This window comes from Callorhinus ursinus, unplaced genomic scaffold, assembly GCF_003265705.2.
Source record: "Callorhinus ursinus isolate GAN/ISIS: 27379988/994484 unplaced genomic scaffold, GSC_fseal_2.0 scaffold73, whole genome shotgun sequence".
NCBI lineage: Eukaryota > Metazoa > Chordata > Mammalia > Carnivora > Otariidae > Callorhinus > Callorhinus ursinus.
The window spans coordinates 2,678,507-2,688,549 of NW_027397135.1; the positions used below are offsets into that span (position 1 = coordinate 2,678,507).

The 10,043-nt window shown below is 39.9% G+C and overlaps 1 pseudogene; it reads right to left on the reverse strand.

The window, feature by feature from the left end:
- Nucleotides 1-5,508: 5,508 nt before the first annotated feature.
- On the reverse strand, nt 5,509-5,811 carry LOC112809697 (small EDRK-rich factor 1 pseudogene; annotated as a pseudogene).
- Between the last annotated feature and the right edge of the window lie 4,232 nt (nt 5,812-10,043).

The window sequence follows — 10,043 nt, forward strand, 5'->3', positions numbered from 1 at the left end:
TTATGGGCTTGTTGGTGGACTGTTTTAATCTGATTAACCCTCTATGCATCTGTCGTCCAATCGGGTTTTGTCATCTAACACGTGGGAAAGGGTGGAGGGCTCCTTCCAGGGTGGTGTAAAATCCTTTTAAGAATGGTTTCCTCTTAGTGCCCGGTCGGGGTGAGGGGGTGGCTTGTCCCTGCCTGCCTTTCTTGTAACTATCCATCATCAGCATTTCCCATTACCAAGCTCCAAGACATCCATAAGCAAACTTACGTGAAAAAGTGTGATTTGTGTCACTCCACTCTATAACCAATCAGTAACTCTTTACCAAGATTCAATCTCAAACTACCTGTGAACTTGATACATTGTATGTGTTAAGCTAAAGGCCAGAAATGCTGTTGCATTTACCTTTATGTCAGTACTAAATATGTGTTTTGTGTTTTTTCCAAGTGCTCCATTCTTACCAGACCCCAGAAGGTCAGCACACAGTGGTCTGATGAGCTGCTTGGAGTGTGTGTCATCGATGGGCCCTCCTGGAGATGCCGTGGCTGTACAGTCCCCTCAGGGGCCAGGCTGCATCTGGTGAAACTTCATTTCAACACAGGTGTTGATGACATGGTCAAGTCATGTAGAAATGAGAGTTTCAGTTGCTCTCCCCCTTGGTGGCCTGTCTAAACAGCTTCAAGAATGGAGGAATGGAGAAATTTCTGTCCCTGTACTCAAAGACATTTAAAGAAGGAGGGATGAATCCAAGCACCTGGAACCTTCAGTCAAGTCACATTTTTATCTATTTCATTGGTGTAATGGGAATGTGAAAGACTGAAACATACTTTAAGGATAAAGCTAGCTGTCTAGGGATCTTTTAGGGAGACAAAAGTTTTATTGAAAGTGTAGTATAGTCATGGGGAAAATCCTCAAATTAGTCTTATGGGTTCAAATCCCAACACTACCATTTCCTAGTTATGTGTTAGTCTGCTTGGACCGCCATACCAAAATACCATAAACAGGCTGGCAATATATGGTAAACAACAGAAACTTATTTCTTATAGTTCTGGAGGCTGGAAGCGTGTGATCAGGGTGCCAGCATTGTTGGGTTCTGGTGAGGTCTTTCTTTCTGGCTTAGCTGACTGCTTTCTCAGTGTGTCCTCACATGGAAGAGAGTGAGAGAGAGCTGCAATTATGAGCACCCAAAGTATAGTCAGGTGTCTCTTCTGATAAGTGTACTAATCTCATCATGAAGTCCCCACCCTCATGACTTCATGTAACCCTAATTCTCTCCCAAGGTCCCCATCTCTAAGTACCCTAACATTGGGGTTTAGGTTTAACACATGAAGTTTGGAGGGACACATTTAGTTCATAGGATTCTACCCCTGGACCCTCAAAGTAATGTTCTTTTCTCATACGCAAACTACGTTCATTCCATCCCAATATCCCCAAAAGTCTTAACTTGTTCCAGAATCAACTCTAAAGCCTAAAGTCGAAAGTCTCATCTAAATATCATCTACATCAGATATGGATGAGGCTCTAGATATGATTCATCTGGAGGCAAAATTCTTCTCAGTGTGAACCAGTGAAACCAGACAAGTTATGTGCTACCAAAATACAATGCTGGGACAGGTAGAAAATAGACATTTCTATTCCAAAAGGGAGGAATTAGAAAAAAGGAAGGGGTGATGGGCCCCAAGCAAGTTAAAATCTAACAAGGCAGTATCTCAGCTGATATAATCCCATCTCTATTCTTTCTGTTGAGGTAGCAGATTAAGTTTAAGTAGAATTCAGGATCTCCTATCAAATGGTTGTTCAACCACACCCTTAGTGTTCTCCTCAAAAGAAGCTTTCTCATTTTTTTCAGTATGACTGAGAATTTTCCAAACTTTCAAGTTCTGATTCCTTGGTGCTTAGAATTGTTTCTTCAATTTACTCTCTCTCTTCTTTTTACTTTGAGAGGTCAGAAGGAACCAAACCACTCCCAACACTTTGCTTAGAAATCTCCTCAGCTAAATAATCAATTTCATCACTTGCAGGTTCTACCTTCCACAAAACACTAAAACAAACACAGTTTTGTCAAGTTCTTTGCCACTTTACAATAAGGATCACCTTTCCTCCAGCTTCCCTGATAACATTTGTCTGTGACCTCACCAGAATTACCCTTAACGTCCACATGTCTAGCATGTACCTCAAAACTCTTCCAGCCTCTACCCATCATTCAGTTCCAAAACCACTTCCACATATTTAGGTATTTATGACTGCAGCACCCACTTCTCAGTACCAAGATCTATCTTGCTTAGTCTACTTAGGTTGCCATAACAAAATGCTATAGTGGCTTAAACAACAGAAAATTAATTTTCTCACAGTTCTGGAGGCTGAGGTCCCAAGGTCTGCACTCAGCAAGCTGGCAACCCAGAAGATGAGGGTTGATGGTGGATGGTCAAATCTGACTCTGATGGCCTGAGAACCAGGAAAGCCAAGGGTGAAAGTTCCAGTCCAAGGCCAGGAAAAGTCAATGTTTTAGCTCAAGCAGTCAGGCAGGCAAAGTTCTCTCTTACCAGCCTTTTTGTTGTATTCAGGTTAATTAATTGGATGAGGCTCACCCACATTCAAAAAGGCAATCTGCTTTACTCAGTTTATCAGTTTAAAGGTTCATTTCACCCAGACACACCCAGAATAACCTTTGACCAAATGTCTGGATGCCTCATAGCCTAGTCAAGTTGACACAAAATAACCATCACAAGTATGTGGTATCCAAGATTCTCATCCTTTCTGTTGATCAGTTTCTTATCTGTAAAATGGGGATAGTAATAAAATCAAACTCATAGAATTTCTTTGAAGGGCAAACTGTTTAATGCATATAAAGCACTTAGCGGTATCTGGCTTACAGTGAGGGCTCAATACATGATGGCTATTCTTATCACTGGGTTGTATACATCATCAGGTGACAAGTCTACCTAGGAAGTTAGAATTTTCATAAATGAGTTCAATTCACTCCTGATTATTCATAATACTATAATGTCAAATGTCTTAGTCTCAAGCTTATTGTTCTAGGACAACACAACCTGGCATTATACCTATTAAAACTAAAAAACCTTACTGGACTCATTTGCAATATACTGAGTAATGCTACCTGCATTAGAAGCACCTTCAAACCAGTTAAAAAACACATCTCTGGCTCCACACAATAAAGCATTATAGCATCACCTATTGGGCAAGAGGTCCAAGGATCTGTATTTTTTAACAAGAGCTACAGTTAATGTACATAGAATGTTGAGAACTACCACCATGATAGAACTCTGCACAAGCTGCTGATTCACTATTTCCTTTATTTTCATTTTATTAAATTTATGTGAATGTGCTTTAATGTTATTGTGCCATTTGAGTTTCTGTTAGCATTTTATCCCTCTTATATTCCGCTAGTTGCATATTGTATTCCTTTAGAGTGGGGTTCAGGGCTGTTTTCTGCTTTGGTTGATGCTTGTAGTCCAATGCCTCCTCACCCTCACCTTGTTTACTGCTGCTGAGCACATCATCCCCTTGCTACCCCCAACCATAACAGTCCTGCCTACTCTATTCTGATTTAATTCTGTATTGTAGTACCTTCTCTTCCCTCACCCCCTTGATGATTTAAGGAGCTGTTTTTTTTTTTTTTTAAAGATTTTATTTATTTACTTGGCAGAGAGAGACACAGCAAGAGAAGGAACACAAGCAGAGGGAATGGGAGAGGAAGAAGCAAGTTTCCCACTGAGCAGGGAGCCCGATGTGGGGCTCAATCCCAGGACCCTGGGATCATGACCTGAGCCAAAGGCAGACATTTAATGACTGAGCCACCCAGGCACCCCTAAAGAGCTGTTTTTATTTGTTCTAGAGCCAACACATCTGTCATATATTTCCCTCCAACATAAAAACATCAAAAAATCACTGGTTATCAAACACAAAGTCATGTCTACCCTTGATGACCATTCTTTTGTAACTGACATTAACTTGGTGAGCCTGGATTTTCTGGGCTTCTACTCTCTGACACTCCTTTGTTGCCACTTAGGTCAGGTCTCTAAACTTATAGTAGACAAAGATGCCTTTCAGGGCTAGGTTTGTGTACATATTTGCTTAATCATGTGAATTAAAGTAAACTTTGTGGTTTATTCACAATTTCCAATTTTTATAGACTACTCTTTCACCATGAACACAGGAAGTTAAGCTGTGGTTATTACTGAGGAAGTGGTAGAGTGCAAAGTATGTTAACAATGGACTGTTAGTAGATTGGAAAGGATTTCTCTGTCTCTATTAGAATTATATAATGAGTGTCTTACTAGTCAGAAATAGTAGAAATCAAGTTTATTTAACTTAAACAAATAAGGAATTTGCTGGATGATATCAGAGAGCTCCCTAAGACGCCAGGCTCAGAGTACATGTAGGAACTAAAGGAGACTATGAACTTAATCCTCCGGCAGAATGCAGGCAGAGCAGGGTGTAGTGTCCAAACAGCCTGTGAATTTCAGATTCACAACCCCAGGCAAGAAGTTCTGATTGGCTGAGCTTGATCAGGTGTTCACTCTTCTGCTGACAGCTTCTATAGTGGAAAGTGAGCCTTATTCCTCCCAGGGTTCTTCGCAAATACTAAGAATTTTAGATGTTGTAGCCTCAAAGGGCAAAAGTCTACCTCAAATATGATTCCCACGGCAATAATAATACCCATCAGTTTTTGAGGACTCCTATTTTTTTCAGACACTGGGCTAGATGTTCCATACGTAGAATCTCTAATCCTCACCATAACCCTCTAACAAAGATAGCCATCTATTTTCTTTGCAGTTGAAGAAAGAGTTGAAGAGGTTGAGTAACTTCCCTATGGCCGTAGAGGTGATAAGTGATAAAGCAGGACTTATCTGATCCAGAACTGATGGCCTGTCCACTCTATCACAGCACCACCTCTATGCATTATCTTCACCTGAATTTTTTCCCTGTATCCCAAATAGGTTACACAAATAGGACTTGTTTTTTCAGCCCTTACATCCACGTCTGCATAAGAAAAGGTATTGACAGGGGCACCTGGGTGGCTCAGATGGTTAAGCGTCTGCCTTCAGCTCAGGTCATGATCCCAGGGTCCTGGGATCGAGCCCCATATCGGGCTCCTGGCTCAGCGGGGAGCCTGCTTCTCCCTCTCCCTCTGCCTCTCTCCCGGCTCATGCTCTCTCTCTCTCTCTCTCTCTGTATCTCTGCATCTCAGATGAATAAATAAAATCTTAAAAAAAAAAGAAAAGTTATTGACAAAATAACCTCTCAGACTTCTTCCATCTCTGTCATTCTGTGTTCCTATAACTATACTCCGATGGCTACCATTTTTTTTTCCACATGAATGGTTAGTGTTTTATTCTTTAAAGAATGGTTCTGAAACATTACACTAAGTCAGGCTGAAAGGTAAAGTTTAAAATAGTTTTATAAGGATATAACCTATGACTGTTTGCTCCACAAAATTTTGACCTTAGAGCTTATGATACACCTAGTTGGCAATAACACCCAGGTTTTTCCAAATAGTCATCATTTTTCTCTAGTCTGCATAGACTTCTCATTAGCTGCCTTCTGTTTTTGTTGCATTATCTCAGAGTCCCTCTGCTTTCTCTGAGAGGTGGTCAAGCTATCCTCTTTTCTTTTCCCCTGCTAATTTCCTGGGATTTCTTCATGTTTTTCTGGCGGGCAAATTCTCGCTGATTTCCTCGGGCCATGCTGACACCAGACTGAGCCTGGAAGAGAGCCCCTCGGGAAAGCAACGGCCTCCTAGCACGCTCAGCGGTCATCCCCACTGGTGGCCCTTAAAGGCTGAGCCCTTGTGGGCCCTCTGAGGGGCAATGCCTCCCCTCCTTCATGGCCCCCTGATGGTTACCATTTTTTAAAATGGCATTAAGTATAAAACTACAGAACAGATTTGGAAGATGTTGGTCAACCATTATTGCTATCAGGTGTGAGGCTGTTTTCTTTGGTCTTGTGCAGCTTTCCCTGAAAGATTGTACTTTCCTGGCCAAGTCAGTTCCCTGAAATCTGTTTGGAAACTAAACACAGGCCTGTATCCCTATGGAAGTGGCTGTCAAACATACAATTCCTGCCGTCTGGCTGGTGACATGCTAATCACCCTTTGTTCTTCTAAAGGAACACATCTCAGCAGAGACTCAAAGAAACTTTCAAAGAAAAAAGGGTTTATGTTCACCATTTTTATGGGGACAAAGTGATGGGTAGTTGTTCAAGTAATCACTCCTGATACTCTCTTGGGTATGTGTGGTTTTTAACTAGAAACTAAAAGCTACTTGGACACTTTTGCAGAACCATATCACTAGCTTCAGTCTGGAACTCCTGTCTGAAACTGCAACTAGCAAGAGGGTATTAAAAGGCATGAGCTCTGGGTGTGTTCCTTCTTCATGAGAAGCAGCTTGTGATTCATTTATTCAATTGTGTTATAAATGGAAATTATGGAACACCTGTTTGGGGTAAAGATTGTATCAGTGTTGAGATTTTACTTGCAAAAAAAAGACAACATTCTCAGCACAAGAGGAAGTAGACATTAAAACAAATAATGAAAATGCAGGGTGATGGAAATGTCATGTTATGAATGCCTGGAGAATGTACTGTTGGAGCACAGGAAAGGGAATTACTAGATGTTAGGGGGTAAGTTGGACAAAAAAAATCTCAGAAGAAGTTATATTTCAGTGGAGTCATAATGAAAACAATTTTGCCCAGAAGATAAGGGGGAGGGTACTTGACGACTGAAAGACAAAAGCCTGCAGGTGTCAGGACATAGCAAGTTTGGGTGATTGTGAGTTGCATAAGAGGGGAGTAATAGCTGAGTGAAAGGAGAATTTAAAAAGGAGCTAAAATAGGCCATGATGTGAACAGTCATATATATCAGGTGAAGGTGTTTGGATCACGTTAACAGGGGACAATTGAAGATTTTTACATGGGAAGGTGATATGATCAGATTGTATTTTAGAAAGATCACTGTTGACAGAAGGATGGATTAGAGCAAGAAGGGGAAATAAGCCCTTACAAACAGTCAAATTACAGGTACAATTTTACTGTTTTGATAGGAATTCACAAAAATGTGGTTAGACTCATTATTTTTTCATAGTCTCTTCAAAAATATGAAATCCATGAAGATCTGATATGAAAATGTGTAATATTTTCATTAGGAAATAATAACAGTGCTTATTTTCTTTTACTGGCCTGAAACCTTAAAAAAAGAAAAAAGGCAATAGGCCAGCACAGAGTACCTTGACTACTCATAAGTTTTATATAGCATGAGTCAAATTTTGTTCTCTAATCCATAAAATAATTACCAACAAAATCTTCAGTTACAATGAGTTAATAAGTTATTAAAGAATACTGTTTCTTATTTGAAAGCTTTCCCACTAGTTGTTTACTAAAAGTGCTTGCTTAACATTCAACGTTATATTTAAGAACGACTTTTGAACATCTACCATGTACCATTGAACTAAATCCGATGTGAATGTGCACTGCTTTAAGACATGTCAAAATGAGTAAGTGTTTTAGTAAACTGTTCTATTTCTAATACCAGGCAATGAAAAAAACAATGAGCAAGTCTCCAGTGTTAAGATGGGAAAATACAAAAACCATCCCAGCTTAGTCTACTCATCACCATGGTTTCATCATCTATTACACAGTAAAACAAACATAGCCATTGACTATAACCCTTAATGAGCATATGTGACTCTGATAATATTTATCAGGTTTATTTGTTTGAGGCCAACTGAAATGAAAAGAAAACAGTACAGCATCGGGTCATTAGTCTCTTCTGACGTGTGCTGTAATTCTAAGGAAAACATTAGTAGCTTATTTTTAGCAAGTAGCAAGTACCTTCATCCACTACGTGATAATGGCCCAAGGAACAATCCCTGGGATGGAAAACAGAAATTCCCAGAATTAAACTTTCTTGCTCATCTGTTCTATGGTCATAAGAAATCTATCAGTATTGTCATTTCTCATCAGCATCAAGGAATGTTTTACTTCAGACCATAATACAATTCTCCCAAACTAGACTGTCTTTTATCTTCACCTCTGCTAAGTCAAGGTCCTCACAGACAAAAGAAATGAAAAATGTCACCTCCCCCAGGAAGCCTCTTTACCTAAAAATGTCATCACTTGTATCTTATATTATTTTCACTTACATAATCTGTTTATTCTGTATTCTTTATTCAGAAATGTTATTTAAATAGTCATACAGAAATGATAGAAGTAAGACACTGTTCTAAGACCCATACTGATATTATATGGGGGAGACAGCAGATAGGTAAAGAAAATACAGTTTCTTTCTTGTGGGGGTAACAAATCCAGTAGGAGAGATAAAGCAGATAAGTAGGATCAAAAAGTGGTTCTCAATATTATTTCACCTTAGCATCTGAGTAGTATGTAACCCCTTGCCACCAATCCCAAGGATTCACCATTGATTGACAGAAGTGTTTGGACATGACAAAGTGGTCAAAATCCAGGCTGGTGGAGTGGGAAGAGAGGAGGAAATAGTTTGAAAAATATTAAAAGGCATCAATAATTCAAAGCAGGGCCTGTGAAATAATACATACATGGGTTAAAATGTGGGGCCTTCTACTACCTGTGTGATTTTGATGAATTACATAATCATTTTGAAACTCATAATTACTATCACTAAATGAGTTACTATGAAATGATGTATTATAATGTCCAGCTTATAAGTTCTCAATGAAGGATATTTATTGTTTTGTTGCTATTATTTTATGCTTCTTGGAGGGAAGCATAGTCCAGTGAAGAATTATTTAACCTAGTGAAGAACTATTGTATTAAATTGTGAAATGTCCCCCAGAGGAAGCAGAGTATATGCTGGGAGTTGAGAAGAAAAGGAATTCTAGGATGTTGGTGAGGGGATCAGAGAAGGATTCCTGGAAGAGATGCCCATTACAACTGGCTTATAAGGGTCACCTATCATTTGAGGAAGCAGTGGTGAAGGAGGTAGACCATCCAACCATGAGCCAAATGATAAATGGAGAGCTTTTCACATTTCTCTTTTGGTTTTCTAACATGAATTCCAGGCATTTGTTGGGTATTCTCACCAGAAATGGTAAGCTTCTCAGAGCAGGAACCATGATTTTTCTTTTTATTTATTATCCCCAAAGGAAAGCCAGTATAAATAAAATAAATACTTTTGTTGACAATCTGGGGTCTGTGTAGAGGCCATTCTTATAATCAAGAGATTGATTAATACATTGTAAAAACTCTCTCTCTATATCTCAAAAAGAGAATAAGAAGGAGGTGGTTCAAGAAGGCAGTGTAGGGAGATTCTGAACTCACCTTCTCCCACAGACACAACAAATCTACAGATACATAGGGAATAATCCTCTAAAAAGTCCTGAAAACTAAATGACTGACACCTCCATAACAAAGAATAAAAGGGCCACATTGAGATAGGCGAGGCAGAGAAACACTCCCACCAAAAATCCTACCCCACATGTGGCAACCCACTTATCAGGAGAAGTGTCAATAATATGGAACTGTTCAATGAGGAGTGAGGGTTTGTTCCCCACATGAGGATCCCAACTTTTTTTTAAAGATTTTATTTATTTATTTATTTGAGAGAGAGAGAGAGAGAGAGAGAGAGAGAGAGAGAGAGAGAGAATGTATGGGGAGAGGAGCAGAAGGGGAGGGAGAGGGACAAACAGACTCTGCAGCTCGATCTCAAGACCTTGAGATCATGACCTGAGCAGAAACCAAGAGTTGGCTGCTTAACTGACTGAGCAACCCAGGCACCCCAGGACTCCAATTCTTAAGTCCTGCAACAGAGAGACAATCCCCCTAAACATAAAACCAACAGGAATTACGTCCAGGAGAAACATAGAACTGTAGGGAGTGGAGAACCCACCCATAAAAGGTTATACAGACTCACCCTGAGAACCATGCCAAAGCAGCAATTTGAAAACTGCCTAGACCACATGTGAAGTAGACTTACTTACTAATCTTAAAGTGATGGCTAGAGAGTCAGGAACCTGTTGGGATTCTCTCCTGGGCTGGAAGCACTGGTGGGCACTGTTTTTTGCAAT